General features: G+C 34.9%; 1 protein-coding gene across 2 annotated transcripts in view; it reads left to right on the top strand.

The window, feature by feature from the left end:
• Positions 1–2449: 2449 nt before the first annotated feature.
• The window catches only part of LOC115448600 (UNC93-like protein), an 84810-nt gene continuing 66787 nt past the window's right edge, over positions 2450–20472 (top strand). For both annotated transcript variants that reach the window (XM_037443831.1, XM_037443830.1), the window contains exon 1: positions 2450–2687. The gene's annotated coding sequence lies outside the window, so the exon portion shown is untranslated. The remainder of the gene's footprint in view (positions 2688–20472) is intronic.

Below are 20472 nucleotides of genomic sequence, written 5' to 3'. Positions count from 1 at the left end.
GAGTTTAGTCACCGAACATATTCTTAAAAATATTCTACGGGGATATAGTAATTAATTCTAAAGTGTAACTATGCTCTACTATATTTATATGTTAACGGTATGTCCGTACTGGATCGACCGGGGAAGTACAACTGTTTCGTAGAAAATAAAATATATATAGACGATGCATGTTCGCCGGTGTTTGTTAGGGCTCCCATTTAAAATCCTAATTCTCGTGTTTTTCCTTAAAGATCAGCGATGCATGTCCTTTGGTGTTGCGGATTTTATAACCAATGTGCGTTTAGTCTCTTGCAAGCGTCTTCTCTAGAATTAAACGTACTTAATTTTTTTAAATTTTCATTTCCCCTTTTTCGTTTTCAAAGGTAGGCAGAAATGTAGTTTAGATATGTTAAGTACCATATAATAATGGGCGATTAGACTTTTGCCTGGCACGATTCCAGTCTTACCCATACTACTGGAAATTTCGTGAATTTCTGTCTGTCTTTATCGGAACTGGATATCGAAGACGAAACCTCAATACAGCGGTAGTATCGTATATACAATACTACTACACAACCGACTCTATCTCCATACTCCTTTCCATCAGTATTTTTATTTATATATATATATATATTTTGTTATATACTATTTGCATGCAGTCTTCACTTATAATTACAATTTCACTTAGATTCATCTATATTATGATTTTAATTTATTGCTATGAATTTGTGTACATTGTGTTGAGGATTAATGAAAAATAGACCTTCAATGAGGCAAATAAGTAATCGTACGTACCTTACACACATATAATAATATATAACATATAAGGATAGTGTATGAGCATTTGTGTCAAAAACTGTAACTTGCGGTGGTGTTGTGGTAAATAAACAATGATTGTCCTGTAAGTATTTTTTCCTGCAAACTTGACTCATCTTCCACTCATTCTTTTATCAATTAACTCAGGCTCTGGTTTTTCCCATAAATTTCAATACAAGGAAATTTTCAGATTTTTCATTCTAGGATTATATTTGGAATGTTATCACTTGTTTTGGTGTCAGTGACACGTGTTTTATACGATATAAATAAGTTTATGATTGACAATAAAGTCATCTTTGGGGATTACTTTTGTTTTCTTCTCAGTGGCGTTGTGATATTACTTGTATGTTACGGCACCGATTTAAATCTTAAATCGGTTTAAATCTTAGGTGGATTCGGGGCAGTGATATTGTGTTTTTCTGCTCATAAGCCCGAAGTATTAAATTGCACCTGATATGGCGATAGGCTCACCCCTTATTGCATCATGGGGCGGAACAAAGGTGAAAAGTTGGTGCACTGACTGCACCTCTGCTCACCACCCCTTAGGAGATAAAGGTTGATAAGTATTTAGTTTGTTTTTATTTTTTATATTTTTTTGTAAGTTGTGTACAGATAGATAAAATTACTATTTTATGATTAATGATTCTTCAGTAGTCTGAAGATTCATGAATCATGAAAGACCTCTACTTTCGACCCTTTTGTCAATCGTGCCTCTACTCTATAATAATATTAATTTAATTTGATTTTTTATAACTCGAGATCATGGTTGATTATATTCATTATAATAAATCAAGGAGCTTGTTCTTTTAGATTTTCTACAGAAATTTTGACAGTAGGTACCTCTGTAGAATTTAATCGTCTTGCAAAATAAGTGTATCTGTGTTTAAGATTTATATTAGAGTTACTCTCTAGAGCAGTTTGTAGCAGTCAATGGAATTTTAATTTCACCATATTTTGCAAATCAATTAATAACATACTTACCGCTTTCTGTGATAACAGATTTTCAGATGATTATGTTCTAACATTACTAAATTAAATGCCTGTTCTGAGATTTGCCTGAATAGTAGTATGTAGCTAATTCATAGATTTTTTATAACTATAATCCCGAATTAGTATGTTCGTATATTGCAATAGATTGTTTTTCTTTTTACCTTACTAATAGTATAAATGCGAAATTTTGGGAAAATATAAATATATGCTTGTTAGAAGTAGTCGCTGAAACAGCTGAATTGATTTGGATACAATTTAGCACATCGGTAGACAATGTCCTGGATTGATATTAGACATAACGGCATTTTTTATGTCTTTTTATTATCTAATTTTATCTAATTTTTTAGCATCGTACAGGTTGCGCTATGAATTGCTATAGAATTTTAGGGACTATTGTAACAAAAAAGGCTTTTCATGCCAACGAAGCCTTGAGAAACACCCAATACCTACGTAAAAAGAAAACATATGGAAAAAATAGATTTTTTAGTGTGACTGTAAATGAATTATGATTTTTCAGGAGCGCGGTGGTTGCGCCGGCGGCGCAGGACGCGCGGCAGGGAGCGCGGCAGGAGCGCACGCGCCCGCGCACGGTTGCGGCCGCGTCGGCGGGGTGCGCGCCGCAGGCCGCCGCTAGGCCGTTACCATAAAGTGGCCCCCGCACGTCGCGGCCTTCAGTTCAACCTGAGACCCGCAAACGCCAACACGCTTTCGCGACGCCCACTCTCGCATCGAACCGCCGAGGCACAACACGCGAAGTGAACACTTGTGAGCGAGTTGCGCGCCCTTTCTCTCACGCAGTGTGATCGTGCTTCGGTACGTGAATGCAAAACCGGACTACTCTCCTGACACAAGACACCAACGAGGAATCCGCAGCGGTTTGGACCTCTTATTTTTTTGTGCAGGTGAGTGATACTATAAATTTTCAATTTAGGCACAGCGAGTGTTGCATTGCGAGTTTACGACGTCGTTGCTCCTGCTCGGATCTCACTTTCCAAAAGGTCCTCCTTGACTGGCACGCCATCGGTCGTTACCGAAGCGCGCACAGCCGCCTTCGCAAAACATTTCTCAAATTATATTATGCGTTGGCGTTACGGATACGCGGGTATGAGGGGATAAATCGTTGTATGGTGAATGGCGCGGCGGGTCGACGAGCAGCGGCCGCGGGTCGGCTGCGAGCCTGCCGCCTGCGTTTCATACGGCTGCTCTAAGGTTAGCCGTGGTGACGGTATTTGTAAACATCCAGCGGTGATTATATAAAGCCATTCGGACTGCGTCTGTTCTTTCCTATACTAACGCTTTGTCCGCACTGGTGTTGATATTACAGTGAAAAGTAGGTTTGTCTCTTTTGTTAGCTCTATTTACCCCCAAGTGTTGTGAAACACTTAAAACTATTTTATAGATACATTTGGCGAGAATTCTGAATAAAGCCGAAATTTTTTTGATTAAATACTTTCGACAATATTACCGAGCAACATATTATTGTATTTTTTGTGTATATGTTAGTTTCTCAAATGTAATAGCGATTAAATAAAAGAATAACTTAACATTTGATTCGCTATACAAGTAGGTGGGTTATAAATGTACTTTGTAGATACGACCACGACTATTATCAAATTTGTGGACATCAAATACTTTTATACTTAGTTAATTAGGCAATAATTAAATGAAACATTACCACAGAGATAACTGGCCAAAGTGCTTGTAAAGAAATATTTATTGGACATACAACGATTGTGTTTACCGTCAATATTGATATTATTTTGATGTCTAACTTCTATCTATTATAATTAGGTGCCTAGTAAATTTACCCTATAAAATGACTTATTGATTCTAAATTAAACATTTCATTTGGATATTAATATGACAGCCGTTACTATTTCCACAGTAATTTATTTCACACGGTGTTGTAAAGAAACACGTATCTACCTATAATTTTCTTTGTTTATACTATATGACGTAGGCAACACCACTACATATTTTCTTAAATATCTTTAAAAAATAAAAATTTCGTCGCCTGTATATTCGAAACATCTAGTCCTTCTACTATTTTCTTGTAATGTAGGTAGGTATACTTTTTTAATAATTTTAAAGAAATCATGTATTTTGGGGTAGATGTTTGTATAACAAGTTCAAATCCTGGACGAGTTATGCAAACGCGTTTGTTTTTATGATAGTAATTTTTATTTTTAAGTACCTTGTGTCTTAGATCCTGTATGGATGGGCAGATCGCGATTATCAGTTGTTATTTGGTTTTATGTACCGAGCGTCTAGTATTTTTTTCGATGTAAACAGGATATTTTTCAAATACGAAATGCCCTGCAGATGAACGATTTCTGGAAGGAATCCATTAACTGTTTAAAAAAATCATGATTGGAATTAGCTAAAGGTTTTTATATTGGGTATCGATGCGAAATCAATTTAAATTAGATACACTCGTAGATGCGATTTCACAATCATTTTTATTTGACGTACTTTTCGTATTCGGTTTTTAATGTTATATAAGAGGCGTTGTAGGTGGAATTGGGTTTTTACACTGACCCAAGATTGTTTTGTGTCCTGTTTTATTGCCGGTTATACTGGCTCCGTACTTATTTAATTAATTATAAATTTACTTGTTAAACTATTGATTGACAGTGGCAAATTACGTATCAAATAGCTGAACCTCATCCCTTCCCCTTACACCCTTTGTATTATCCATTAACTCATGACTCAGGTCTAGCAAAATATATAACAATTGCTTGAAAAAAAAACTATTATTTGGAAAAATAAAATAATATTGATAAACAGGGGGAGAGTTACATATAAAATAGCGGAACCTCGCCCCTCTTCGTCATCATTGATGACCATAACTTAGGACAATTATATTTATAATTGTATGTGAAATTATACATCCAATTTTGGGAACTGAATTGAAAAAAATAAAACTATTATAAACATAAATAAATAATTACTGATGTTATAATTATATAACATTAAACACAAGTTTATAAAACACCTTGCGCATAGAAACACATAGTATTTAATATCGCATATTAAATCAAAACGCGTCATACACAATTGTTGGAAAAGCAACACGTACATATTTATTTTTGCTTGCTTGTTCGAAATTGATCGAATCTGATAGTATTATGATTCCACTCACAACAGCCTTACAAAATGAATGTGTCATAAAAAAATAATTGCAAAGACAATTGTATAATGGAAACGACCTCTCGGCGGCAAGAAAATAATTTTTCCTTCTATCTATAAATAGCCGGTCCTAAACGCGATTGCGGTGACCCTATCACTGACCTGAACTTTACCTTCATGACATTATAGCTTCAAATTAATATTTATGCAATTATTTTATGAATATAATTTAGGTGTAACCCTAATGTGGATGCTTATGAATATCTAGTAAAACGCGGACGTTATTGAAGACTAAAATACCTGAATAGGTCATAGGGCTGTCAAGAGGCTGCAAATGTGTGACGAATGGTCTCCTACGTATGGTGCCGTTGGAAAGACAAGTATACGTTATTATTACATGCTGCCTGTCGCAACCGGGGTGACGACGTGTTTACGTTCTGTCTGCGATTTCGAAACCGCACCAACGAGAATCAACCTTATTTTTGAACCGTTTCCTTCTATGCTACTTTATTAACAAATCCGATCATTTGTTAGATCATCGCCTAAATGTTCACATGTTGTTTGATTTATATAAAATCAATTAAAGCATTGGTTGGTGGAGTCTGTGGTTCGTTCCTGCGGTTACTCATATAAAACCGTTAAATATAAAAATGTTGTTATATGGAATTAACTGGATATAACCAGTATGGACAAGTGGCAGCCGGTCAGTGGTGGAAGGTGCCGCCGTGTTGCATAACTTGGCTGGGAAGTTTGAACTGTGTTTAAATAACACTAAACTTTATTTTATATTCGACTAAGGATGAAAACGACTTTTTAATCATTTTACATATTTAGAGGAGATCATTTTAACCAGACACTATGTTATAATAAGGATAATAATAATACGTTTTCTTACTTTTTGGTTGCCGGCGATACATCCATTATAAAAATTACTAGTGAGTATTTACTAAGTTCCAAGTCCTCTGTCAAAGTTTTTAATGTTATAATGAAAGTATAAATGATAGAATATAAATAAAATGTAAGTATAAATGATAGAAAACTGAAACCTTCTATAAAACATGTTGAGATTTGTATAATGATAGTTAATGGTAATCTTTTGCATAAATATATTCCTCTCTATATTGTGCTATATATTAACTCAAAGCTTTATCACACGTATTTCGTTCATGACACGCTAAATGTTTGTTTATTTTTTTCTAGTCTAAAATAATTAACAAGTGTTATCTTTATGACAACAATTAGAAACTACAAATACGATACAATTGGAACAAAAAAAACATAGACAGCTTTTCGGTGTAATAAATTTCATGTTTACCGGAATTCGTTTAAATAAATTGAGATATTTGAAAACACTGTTCATTTCTCAGATTAAATAATAAAATTGTCAAAAGAAATGTACTAGTATATTGCTTACTGTAAAAGCTCGTACAAATACTATATTGTAAAATCTACTATAATCTAAATAAGTATATTATAAAATCTTACGTTTTAACCCAGAGAGTAGGTGATCGTAAAAATTCTAATTGAAAGATGATCCCAAACGTTTCTACCATTTAGAGTCGCCAAATGTCAGTTGTTATTGGGAAAATCTATCGATTTGCCTAGTTCAGACTTGTATAGGAACACATTCACAACTTAGTATTGAAGTAATCTCGCAACAAAACGTGTTTGTTCTTAATTTAAATCCTCAAGCCACTATACAAAGGCAAATTTAAAGCATAACAGAAACGAATAAAAACAAAAGTTAATTTCTGTTTTACATTATGAAGTTCCCATGCATATACTATAAACGAGCGGTCTATGAAGCGATCATTGATAGTACAGAAATAGTATGTTTTCATTTAACCCCTTGCGTGGTGTCAGTTGTAATGAGATTCATGATTTAACAGTCCAATTTGCTCAATTTAGTGAAACGTTTATTATTATGGTCGATGAATCTAATTGGTGTCTTTAGACTTTGCGGTGATATGTCATTGCTTTTTTATGAAGACCCTACTTTGTTCATTAAACTTTTATTATTATTATACAACATATTATAAAATACTTAATATAACATATATTTTGAATTCACCAGTTTGTTTATTATCTACTATTTAAGATCATTTCGCTTGTGTAAAAACTTATATTATTACAAGTTACTATTACCCTTTTATTGTAGGTGCGTGTAATATAAAATCACTATTTAATCTATTTAAACTTAAAACTACCGATGACGGTATCCATATCGATATAACACAATTATGTAAACAATCAGGGCTTTTTTTTATGCAGACATAAAGCTGACATCTAATTGAGTAAAAAAACATATTAAGTCAATAAGGAAGTAGTAAAAAGATGCACTATTTGTGACGAAACTCATACACAAAATATAAAGAAAGGGGCGTAGCTAGTTATTTTTTAATTCTATGAGCGGGGGGGTGAGGTCTCAGAATCCTAGATTAAAAATAAAATGATTTTCGTATACTTCTGTGCAGGTTATGTAATTTTGGTCGATTTTAAAAATTAAAGTAATACTAAGTTTCAAATTTTTCTGGATGGACACCAAGCAATTCTGAGGTGGGCACGACCCACCCGGCCCACCTCTACATACGCGTATGAAAATAACAAGAAAATATATTAAACATTCCATAAGAGAATTATGATTCACTGATATGTAAAATGTTATAGTGACTCAATTTGATTTAATGGCGTAAATAATTCTTTGCGATAACGTCGTGAATTACAAGCAATTTTCAAAGTGCAGGCGATACTCAGATCTCCTTTCTGTAGCACGTAATTATTAATGCCATTTACAATAAAATGGATATATAAACATTATAAATATATCTTAAGATGTAAAAACAAAGATAATTTTATCTACATTAATGGGTACCATTGAAAATGAAGAAGAAAAGCCAGTTGCTGTTTTTGGTAGACTCAGCAAGTTACTCGAAGCACCTACATTTTTTTCTTTAAATCCAATGCAATAGGGACTATGGAAATTACCGTCAGGCGTAACACCTATCCGCAACTGACTCTCTGCTATAAAACCAAGCATTCACGTCGCATTAGCGACCCAATCAATACAGAATATAAATAAATTAGGATATATCATTTTATATCCGTCTGTACTTACGCTAAGACGAAAACAAGTTTCATTAATAAAACGACAGTGAATCAAGTGGCCTAAGCATTTACTTTCTCTGCCGCGTTGCGAGTTATTTTACCAACAAGTCGCAATAACATTTCACATAAAAGTATTTGAAAACTCGCATGACTTACGAACGGTATATAATTATATGTTCGATGTATTTGTTCTTTCATTATATATTTATTTATAAGCGTTATTTACCAAACTATTCCCTCTAACATTTATGTTTCTTTGTCAGCATACATTTGTTCACTGTAGAGGGTGAACATCACTGGGAATCGTAGTTTTTGTATGTTCCCACGAGAACATAGATTTTAGATTAAATCCTTTAAAATTTATTATATTACGCCTTAGTTATTCCATTTCGATACTATACCTTATACTAGACATTATAACAACAAAACCTTTTTGGGTTTAAAATAATTACAATACTGCAATATGTTATTTACTAAAATGTTGGTAATATTCCGTCAAAACACCACAGAAACCACAGTAATTAGTCGCGGCTGAGATCGAACATAATATTTCCTATAAATCGTTATTTTATTTCAAGCGCTACAAGGTTTGAATATTTTTGGTGACGTGTAAATACGCTAATAATAACCTAAAACGTAAACAAGACATTTTATGTAAGCGCTTGACTAATCGAAACTAATAATGCAGAAAAAAAGAAAAATCACGTTTTGTGAGGCGTTTTTCTGATTAAATTGTCCAATTGGTAACGGCACATAGCTAAGCTCGGCAGCCACCACTCACGGCGCATTGAGAATAGCTATTTCATATCGACTTAAACGTGTATTGGCAAATGTTTTTATTCTCATTTCTATTATCATTGTAATTAAACTTGAGCAAAAAATTCTGTTAGTTAAGTATGCGACCTATTTGAACAATTACTTTTTGATTAGTTCTGTCAATTATTTGCACGCTAAACCTGTATGGAATTTATAAAAAATTCAAGAGTTCTCCTGCACACAAGTCGTCTCAGAACAATTAATTTTGTCGACAAGATCGTTTTCAGACCGCGTTGTTCCTATTTAATGTTTCAATGCAATAAGTACGATTTCTTCGGCGCCATAACACGCGACACACATAATGAGGAAAGACTGGCAACGTTGAGCCGCTGTATTATTGAGAACAAATCAATAATACAGATAGGTGATGCGGTGTGAGTTCGCGTTTTTTGTTAGACTTGAATACGTCAATAATTTTTCAGGTTATTTTGGTTTTAAGAACACGTCTATTGCTGGCACGGACCGGTCCCGGGCGGATTCCGAGATAAGCAATGGAGAACTGGTTTGCGGAGTGCGTCGGCCGTGTGTGGATTTGGCAATGTAGGCAAATGCACTTGTACAGTCAGTCAAGGCTCCGCTTATTGAAAACGGCCATTTTGTAAAACCATTTATGTGTAAGGCGGTGGCAACTGACCGCAAACAAATTCTGTTGGTGGAAAAAACACGTGGATACAAAATCTGTCTATAATAATTATCGTTCTTAACACATCCCTGTTACAGGGTTACGTATTTATGCAGTATTTTTAATTTAAATTAAAGATAATACTTAAAAAGCAATACGTAAAATACAATTCTTCTAATATATGTCTATTCGAATTGATAAATTGTAATTAAATAACAATTCAATAGGTAGGTAAAATCGCTCCTTAACAGCTGTACTTGTTTGTTTTGCCTTACTAGTCATTTATATTTTATAATTCCATACTATTGTCTTAAACCACTTGTGTCTGCTGAGTATACACAGATACACTTAACGAATAGCGATAATATTTTAAGATATTTCTTCACGTGTCATCGATAACATTTTAACATTGATCAGAAAGTAACCACGCAATCCATACAGGTACCGCTCCGTCCGCAGGGACAGCACACCGTCACGGCTCATTAGCTGGACATTTATAATAATATATCTACCATAAATGTACACAACGATATGCGGATTCCTCTATGAGTAGTCAAACACGTTCTACCTCCACTTTCCTCTTCATTAACATACAAAGTGCGATAATATGTCACCAACATTATAATTTAAACAAAATCCTTCTACATATATCCGTATTATCGGCCAGCCGATTGCATAGTCTAATAAGGAGATAAAATAAAGATTCAACCGGGACTGTTATGCTAATAAGACGTCCTAGAGTACGGTCACTTTGCCTTATTAATATGGAAGGTTTCATTTCGGTCCTTCATTTTATTACGTACCCTAATGTGCCATCGATAAAGATTATTGAATCTAATATTTAATAGAAAGTGTTTTCTTAAAATGCCGATATTTTGTGACTAGTGACATTCATGCGGTGCTTGCAGCTAATGAATAGTATTGCAAAGGTTTTTATCGCATCCATGTATTTCTGAACGCATCAACGGTCGAATGAACGTATAACGTGTGTATTTATTATAAAATGCGCAGATTTAATATGAGGTGCTATAAAAATGTAATTTGTTGTTGTCAAATGCGGAAAGCGGAAAATTGATTTTTGTAGTTTCGGAAGCAATGGGCGAGAGGGCGCCCTTGTTGCATAAGCTCAGAATATTACGATATACAGGAGACCTCGACCACCCTACGATATGGTTATGAGATTGAGCGAAAATGAGCCCTGTTATGCTGTAGATACGGTTCTGGACACAAAACTTATGTAAGCCATACACGCTACGGTCTACCGGAGAGGTCATCTGTGCAGATATGCCTGCGCAGGTATCAATTGAAAGAATTGATTTTCGATACTGCGCCGGTCGCCTGCACAGGCTCAAAAATCTGCACAGGTCTATTCCCACACACATTTCGGTCTACCGGCGCAGGCATACCTGCACCGGTGGACCTTTCCGATGGACCGTAGCATGTATGGCAGCCATTACACCTATATGGGGGCGCTAAAATAAGAGGAGGGAGGGAGTGTTAGATAATGCCGTAAATGTATCTAAAAATTATACTTCGCTGCACGCTTCGATGCCAGCGGCCTAATAGCATTAGTTTAGTTTATGGTCATGCACATTTTTTGTATGATATTCTAAATCTGTATGTGGCTACTGAAATGATTAACTATAGTACAAATCAATGCTGATCACAAATAACATTTTGGCGTCTATCGACTATCGAGTTCGACATAGTAATCAATGGAAAAAATATAAATAATTCACTATATTTTCAATATATATTGGGTGCACTATAATATCACGTAATTGAGCGGCAGTTGTCTGTTGTCTGTTGTGAGACATAATATGTCAAATATACATGTCTGATTTCAAGAATTATAATATTATATGATATACTTTACCTAAGCATGTTCTTCAACGGTACAGTGAGCACAATGATACATAGTATACATGGTATATATTATAATTCATACTAGTCCGATAAAAAGTATGTATGTATAATGTATCTCCTACTCGGTATTTTCAGCATGATATACAATCGCGTGATAACATTATAAAATAATCTGAATCAGCTAAATTCCAAAAGAAATACTTTTTCCATGGGACATGTAAAAATATATTCAACGTAAATCATTATTTAGAAATAAGAAATTAATAGATTCAATAATATCATCCGTGCGTCATCGCAAATGCGCTTATAGTTTTGTTTTAACTTATTGGAAATGTAAATATTAAATAAATCTGATAGCATGTCAGACAAGACGTTATGTTTGAGTCACGTGCAATAATACAATAATCGAGGGTACCATGGCGTAAAAAAATATGTGATTACCTTCTAAGAGAACTTAATCGTTGGCGCAATTAACTACATTTATAAACGATCGATGATTAACTATATACTCTGTATAATGGTTTAATAATAATAATAATATCAGCCCTGTATTATATACTTGCCCACTGCTGAGCACGGGCCTCCTCTACTACTGAGAGGGATTAGGCCTTAGTCCACCACGCTGGCCTAGTGCGGATTGGTAGACTTCACACACCTTCGAAATTCCTATAGAGAACTTCTCAGATGTGCAGGTTTCCTCACGATGTTTTCCTTCACCGTTAAAGCGAACGATAAATTCACAAAGAATACACACATGATTTTTTTAGAAAAGTCAGAGGTGTGTGCCGTTTGGATTTGAACCTGCGGACATTCGTCTCGGCAGTCCGTTCCACACCCAACTAGGCTATCGTCGCTCGTATAATGGTTTGCGATATTGTAATGGAATGGTATTCTAACTTATCCGTATTAGAAAACTTGGTTTAAATTTAAGTCTTGCATATGTACATTGTCACTCTCACAGGCCACAGCTCTCTTTATTATCTTTTATCGTACCGTCATCCATTGGGAATACCCAAATTATACGTTCGGGAAATTTAAAGAATATTGTAGTAACAAAATGTATGTTGATGGCCAATTAAAAGATTTATCTTTCTTAATAAGAATGGTCTTATTTATGTGCACAACCACTGTTATCGCACAAGTCCTTTAAAGTTTAATCATGACAGTTAAACCAACCGTGTAATATAATTATTATTAATTTTTGGTGTAATTCGGTAAGAAGGCGTGGATGCATAATATATTGAATTTTGTTGTATAACTATAGATCTATATATTATTATATATACTATTATATATATGCACAGCGCATACTACGCTGCACATAGTTACAGTAGTTTTAGTTTTGATAGTAGAATTGACAGATCCTAAAACAGAAATGATACGCAAAATAGTTGAAATTATTTCAACTATTTTGCGAATCATCCATTATCCAAGAACGCCTTGTTCTATTATTATCTCTTCTATTTTTAGTAATTGTGACCAAGAATTTAGTAGTATTTAGCATAAAGAAGTCGTTGTTTGCAATCTAAATTTAATTGTATGATGATTCAGTCAGTACGTCACTAATTAAAGGTGATTTGCATTGATTTTACTAAGTTTATTTACAGCTAGCCGTAAGAATGTAGGGTGGATACATTATCTTAACAGGGCTTTTTATTGCTTTGTTAGAGATAAACATAACGACTGCATGTTTAGAATCAGGCCACATTCAGAAACTATCGGGTTTTATGTCACTATTTGTAATTGTTTGTAACTAAGGTAACTTTAAAAACCTGAAGTAGGTATTAATAATTCTAATTTGAACTTCAGCGTATTGTGATACGCGTATTAAATGATTACATTCAAGAGGCATATCAAAATTGATCTTAAGCTGCCAGGACTAAGATCTAGGTATCTCCATTGTCGATGATAGGACGTTTTTTTGTTGTTGCCGAAAATGTTGAGTACATATTTTCCTGCATTCCAACGATCGCAAAGGGAACGGCGAAGGACTTAAATAAATCATAAACGGGCTTGGTGTCTGCTTGTCAATGCACACCCACATGAATATCAGTATTCATAATGGAACAGTATTTTTCCGTAGCGATTAAAAATTACAAGGTTACGTATTAATCACAACTAATTTCTACGCTTAATGCATCCAAAATGACTGTATAAAATGCATTGTTTCTGAAACTGTCTATAATTACGCTTTTAATATGGCCATTATTTGAAACAGATGTAGGTACAGTCGGACCAATTTATTACACCTCAATAGGCGAATCCTCACAATAATTTCTGACACCTTTAGCGGTAATCGCAATAACAAAAGTGTTTTCCTCATGTCAGTCAACTATAGTTATAATAATTTACACTCTATTCGCTGAAATAATGCTTACAATAAGTAGATTCTGTGTATAATAAATAAATAAAGATTTCTTTTCATACGTCTAAATCTTCTTTTGGTTAATGATGCTAAATTCTTTAGTGATATATGCCTGACGTGACTCAAGAGCCATGAACATGCAATTTTATTATCTTGCTTTGTATGTAATTAAATTCCAAATCGGAAACTACTCGTTATAAATAAAATTAAGAAACCAATCAGGAAGAATCAATATAGATATTCTAAACAGGAAAAAACATCTTAACAATGTCAACGTTAAAATTAAAATATTTTTCGGGTTTATCGTGGTTTGAATATTTTACTTTTCTCCCGACGTTTCGAAGACTTTTCAGCCTTCATGGTCACGGGAAGGACTGTGATGTTGTTCAGCGTACTGTCAACGTTGAAATTTTACACTGTAATTATAGTCTAATCAGCTGGACGTCTGACACGCACGCAGAAGTGCACAGCCGGCGAGCTTTCGACGTTCGACATCACGTGCGCGGTCACGTGTGTACCATTCAACAGATATCCGGAGTATCGAAAACTGAACATAAATAATTTTCAAAACTATTCGATTGACTATAAATATTTGCTAGCATGAACGCGGTCTTACTTTTATTTATTTTTATAAATATTGTGACTGAAACGTGAGAAAAAAGAGGATTTTTACCCATGTCGCGCTGTACCATTGGTAAAAAAAAATTACCGATCGGAACTTGTTAATATTGTGCGTCACTGCACCAATTCGAAAGGTCTGCAATCACGGCTCGTTCCGAATTCGTCAATATTGAAGTTCGTATCAATCGAAACCGTATTCAATGTCGACATGCGCAGGCGCATTGTTTATTCGCGATAAACCGTCACGCTACCTATTTGTGTCATTTGCTTCGAGTGTGAAACTACGTTACCTAATACAGTTTTAGAACACAATCTAAGAGAAGCGGATAAACAAGACGGTCATCGGATTATTCTAATGCCGTTTCCATTGCGACACCGGCCTTCACTGTTTTCCTGACCCTTTCTACTAATCTAGTGCAGGCGAGGCACGTAAATAATGACGCTTGGTGTGCGACGGCTTTTACTATTGCAATGATTTGCTCAATAACCGACAAAAGGACATGAAATTATATTACCGTCAACAAAATTGGATATATGTTATGCGTGACAAAGGTTTTCGGCTATTCTGTAATTTTTTATGATGTACTCAAGTGTTACTTACTTCGATATTTATTTTTATGCGCTAAATTCGGAATTTGTACGCGATACGATCGTAATAAGAATGTTATTTAGGAACACTTTATTTACAAACGTATGCGTAAGGGTGACTCGGGAGGGTTGTTTAAAAATGTGAAAATTCTTCAACTTTTGCCACACCGCCCATAACCTACGCAAAATTTTAGGCATTTCACTCATGCTAGTGAAAACTAATATATTACGCAAAATATTCATTCTTACCAATTGGACAAACAGACGGGTAAAAACTTAAGGATACTATAGATGAAATTATTTTGCTTTTCAATAAATTGAAAATGGAACGATATACAACTTACGTATGTTTAAAGTTGTTTAAGACTTATAACCCTCAATCTGTTGATAAAAGAAATCATATTTTCGTCAACGGTTTGTATAAAGGTTCATAATCAGGTCAAATATTTTACAAGACAAATATTTTCGTACTTGCTGTCGTGTGATTGTTTAAATTGTTTCAATGAAGCGAGGCTGCGTCGATGATCGAACTGCCTCGATCTGGTTTTTAATTACCAACCGCGCTTATCTCTGGACAACTTAAATGTAGATTTTTAGTCAGCGTGTTATACTTCCTCGCTGTTTAAGGGCTTTAAGTTTATTAAAATGTATGTTTTAAAAAAAAGTAGTCAAATTAATATTACTATAACAATTACAAGACAATGCTAGCGCAACACGGTTCGGTGAAATTTAAAACATGCATGCATTATATTATCATAATTTATGTAATAAAAATTATACGCATTATAATTGAGAATTAACCGTGAAATGTTTATATTTAATTAAGATTATTAATGAATGCAGACAATATAATGTTACCTACGATCCGAGAAGATGAACAAGTTATTTGTAACAGCAGTGACATTGGCATGGAAATGAGTTCTAATGAGTATATTTGCGATCATTAACACGGGTTACAAAAAAATAAACAAACTGTAAAAATAAGAATTAAGTTACGCGATGTTTAATAATTGTGTTTATCGATCAATCAGTGTGTTATTTACAGAGTAGAGCAATTGTAATCTCAATATTATAACGAAAACCTCAATCATACCTATTAGTTTCGTATTATTTATACAAGTTTTATAATCAAATTAAAATTCATAGTGTATGGATATGTTAAAAATTACAGTCAACCTAGTTGAGTGTAAATTTGACTTCATCGAATCAACTTAAAACGGCTAAAGATGTATACTCTTAGTCTAATCATATATTTATACTTATAGTATATACTTATAGATTCTTAGGTAGACGCTACATATTTATGACTTCGAATATTTGAATTGAATTTTCAATGTTTGTTAGAAGTAAGCGTAGAAAACTCTGATCGGAATTGGATAAAATTTGGCACAGGGACAGACTATCCTGACTTAACATATAGGCTACTTATTATCGTAGTAATTTGCTTTCATAGTAAATATTTTAATTTTGAACAGAATTTTCATGTTATGTGGTGATTTTAGAGTTTATATAATAAAGGCGTTCCACACGGGTGATGCCGCGAGTATTTAATATCTCACAGATCTTTATTGTCAGTATAATAAGACTAAATATACAGTGGCATATTATCGACATTTGAACACATGCTATAAAGTATAAAACAATACATTTTATTGTTTGACTGATGATACCGCGTGTCATTGATGCCATTCGTTTCGATGTCGAGGCGAACTAGACCATTAGAATTGATATGAAACTGATACGTTGTTGACGTGGAGAATTTGTCCGTTTGTGTGTTTAAAAAACAGCATACACTACATAAAGGAAACATTTGTAAATATTATGAATAAAAATACGAATTTAGCTATCTTAGATTACAGAGTTACGAAATGAATCAAACTAGATTATATCTCACGTCTTTTATCCCCGTAGAAATTGATAAAAGATCTACTAGAGCGTCTATTTTTCGCCATGTGTGTTGAATCCCATTTTCGAACCTGAGACCTCAAGGCGCATGTCGTACCGTGCGCTATACAACTATGCCACCGTGACCAATGACCAATGACTATACATTTTTGTTACGCCATTTTGAGAGATATCATTATTGTCCGAGTAATTAGCAATAATTAACATACCGACATACTTATGAATTATAAGAACCGAATATTCTAAAGTATTTGTAAAATGATCTTCTAATTCAAGCTACAAATCTCATATTCTTCCTTGTACTAACTAAAACTAACTCAATAATTTAAGCAACAGTAACCTTAATTATTTAAACCATTAAATTATTTGATATCAGCTGTTTTCTAAATGTATGTAGAATAGAACTTAAATTATAAACATATTTAATATTCTCAACAGTTATATTTAATAGACTATTGTTGAATTTACTGGTATTAAAATGATTTAAAAAACGTAATGAAGTTTGGTAGGATGCACAGACAAAATATGGAGCAGTAATTATTTTAAGTTGTATGGCTGACATCATGAACGAAACACTGACGGCGAAAAGGTGGTGTACTGGTTGCACATCTGCCTACCCCTTGTGAAGTAAATGTGTGATGTACTATTCTGATTTGTATGAAGTAAGTTATATGTCAACGCTTCAAGTATTTGAGCCACCGACCTATTATACATCATGCTCATATATTATGCTCTTTCAATTGAAATCTACATACTTTCCTCGACCAAATTAGTCTCTGTAAAGTCCAAGAACAATAATATTTTCCTATTAACGTCAAACGTGTAAGTTCCCTCGGCTATATTTTTCCGTAATCTGATATAAGCGGAAGCAGCGATAGACCAGTTGGAAGTGGCACGGGCTGCCGAGACGAATATCCGCAGGTTCATAACTTAAAAGAATATCGATGGCATGTATTATTTGCCAAGCCGCACTATGTCAACGTGGTGAACTAAGACCTAACCTCTGCCAGTAGCAGAGGAGGTCTGTGCCCAGCATTGGGCCAGTGAATACAGGGTTGATATTTTTATACAATATAATCTAATATTTAAAAATGATCACAACCAATTCATGTGAGGTATTATAATATTTTATTATCCATAAAGCGAATTAAACTACAATAGGTCATTAAATTTATTTTTTATTTCCGGTGTACCGTTCAATTCACTGTAAAAATGGCTACAAATGTAGCCTCTGAGGTGAACGACAATGCGGGTAGTAGGTCTCCCGACGTCGTAGACTCCAAAGGCGTCATTCAGCATATAGGGGCTTCTTAGCTCCTTCAACTGGAGAGGCGCCGTAATGCAGTATCGCGCAAGGACGGTTCCGATCAGCTATCTCAGTGCAACAAGATGCCTCGGGGCCGACCCGTATGCGCCGAAGAAGGCCACCGCTGGTTTTGGTTGGGATAAATGTAGCCTGCATACGATACATCTCTGTGTCTAATTTCATCCAAACCCGACCAGCGATTTGTGCGATAACTTCTTACAAACATATTTATCATTTATACTGGACGACGTCTTAGAATATATTTGAATATTAAATAGTAAAATAAATATTTCTAATAATAGCGAGCGTGTAATGAGCGTCAGTCATTGCAGCTCATTAAACGTTAACGGATAGTTACGGCATTTACGTACTAATAATGAGGCTGTAGCCAAGACGTCTTTATGCAATCGATAACTCTAAAAGAGTACAAAAAATATCGATTAGTCTATCGCTAGGGTATGTCATTCTGATATATTTTTTGTTTTATATTAGCGTTAACGATTGTAGAAAGGCCTTTAGGTTACCGCCGGTGGCGATACCTAAACGTTATCACAAGTGCTACGGTTACGCAAGAATTCTCGAGAATCAATAAAATATATTCTACTTATTCATTTATTGTTTTCACATCGTAAAAACTTGGGGATAGCTATGCACAGCCTATGCAGCAAGTTAGTTATTCTTCAGCACTACTATCATAATCTTCATTTAAAGTTTGAGAAGCAAACGTTTCAGAATATTCTTCACAGTTATTACGGCATTCGTTTTCGCTTCACAAAGTTTCCATAACGTAGATACCGTCAGCCCGTGGCAATATTTCATTCGTAGCCCCTTACTTACGAGGTCGCTTGCTAGTTGAGGATGCCTGGTCTATCCTTAGTGTCCTGCTTAAGGCCGACCACTCGCATAATTTATATTATAATTTAATCAGAATGTTGTTTCCTTTGAACAAGCTTTAGACATAACACAATTATTGCTGAATATTGAATTCTATATAGATGACACAGTCACCGCATTTATAACTTAGTTAATAAATGAGGTATTAATTTGGTAGTACTGTTAATTGTTTTCCATAGATCGTTTTTTTTTTAATCAGTATTTCGTTGTACCCTTCGCCAGTGGACAGAGTTTCAAATTTAGAATCGTTAACTGATATCTTTTACATCGCAACACGATAAGGTTTTGTTTTGTGCATCATATTGTGCTCAAGCAGTTAGTGTCTGTAAAAATTTGACCATGGGCTTTGAAAATTACGCAAAGATTATGCACCATTAACTGATATTTCAAAAGATACAGAGTCTTATGCCAACACAAATAGCGGTTCAGATATAACCTCAAAAAAAATTGTAAGTACTGAAAATTGATAACGCTGATTCCGAACCCACTTTGCCTTGTTTTCATTAACAGAGTTATGTTTGTACCATCAATCAGCTCTATTTGAGGCCGCTTTGTGATGCGCATGGTTATCATAGAAAACCGGAGCATAAAAGATGTAAGTAGTCAAAAAGCAATCGATCCCTGCGTATCAAGCAGCATACACCACTTGCACTTTGACTAAACTAGATGTATCTGTGCAAAAAAAAAACAGGATTCGAGGCGCGGACGCTACAGCGAAGACGATCAAAGATAAGCGCAACTTGTATTCGCGTGCAAAGTTTAATTTCCCAGTGCGCACTCTTGTCAATCACCTCCTTTCCGAATCGCAGTTAGCGACCCGCTCAGTTCGCCAATTCTTGTTCTAGAATTGAATTTGCTAACTTTCTCTTTGCAAAATAAACAACACTAAAAGTAACGTATCATTTGTGGTCTAAATAATCTATCGGTGCCAAACGAAAAAGAAATATTATTTATTTTTGCGCTCACATTGCAATGTATGTGCAGATATTTTTAATGTACAAAGCAAATACCTATCCAAGAAACAGGCGACCGTTAAGTTGGCATAGTTATAGACGGCTGACATCGTTTAGCGTTCGGAACATGGCCGGTCTGTTCTCGCCGCGAATGCTGGGGCTGCGCGCAGCGCTGCGTTGTGTCCTGTTGCGTGCTCCGAGCCGGGCTGAGCCGCGCTCAGTCCGGCTGGCTCGTGTGTCGCCGGCCCGGTCACGTCTTAGCCGACATACGATATCAATACCTTGAGTCGTTACAGTTAACGCACTGACGAAACTATTGCAGATAAGGGCACGTTTCCGTCATGTATGAAATCGCAACATATAATCGCCCGACCGTTTACTAATATTGTTGAGAAATGAGAAAATTTACTTCCACGTTCACGTTTGCGCTCTCATAAATGCCGTACGATTCGGCTCATTCTCAAGGCGGTAGCGGCACAAGTTAGTCACCCGATTATCCGTTAAATAAAAAGATAAT

Source organism: Manduca sexta, chromosome 27, assembly GCF_014839805.1.
Source record: "Manduca sexta isolate Smith_Timp_Sample1 chromosome 27, JHU_Msex_v1.0, whole genome shotgun sequence".
NCBI lineage: Eukaryota > Metazoa > Arthropoda > Insecta > Lepidoptera > Sphingidae > Manduca > Manduca sexta.
The sequence above is the reverse complement of the archived record's forward strand: the minus strand, read 5'-3'. Positions and strand labels throughout refer to the sequence as shown.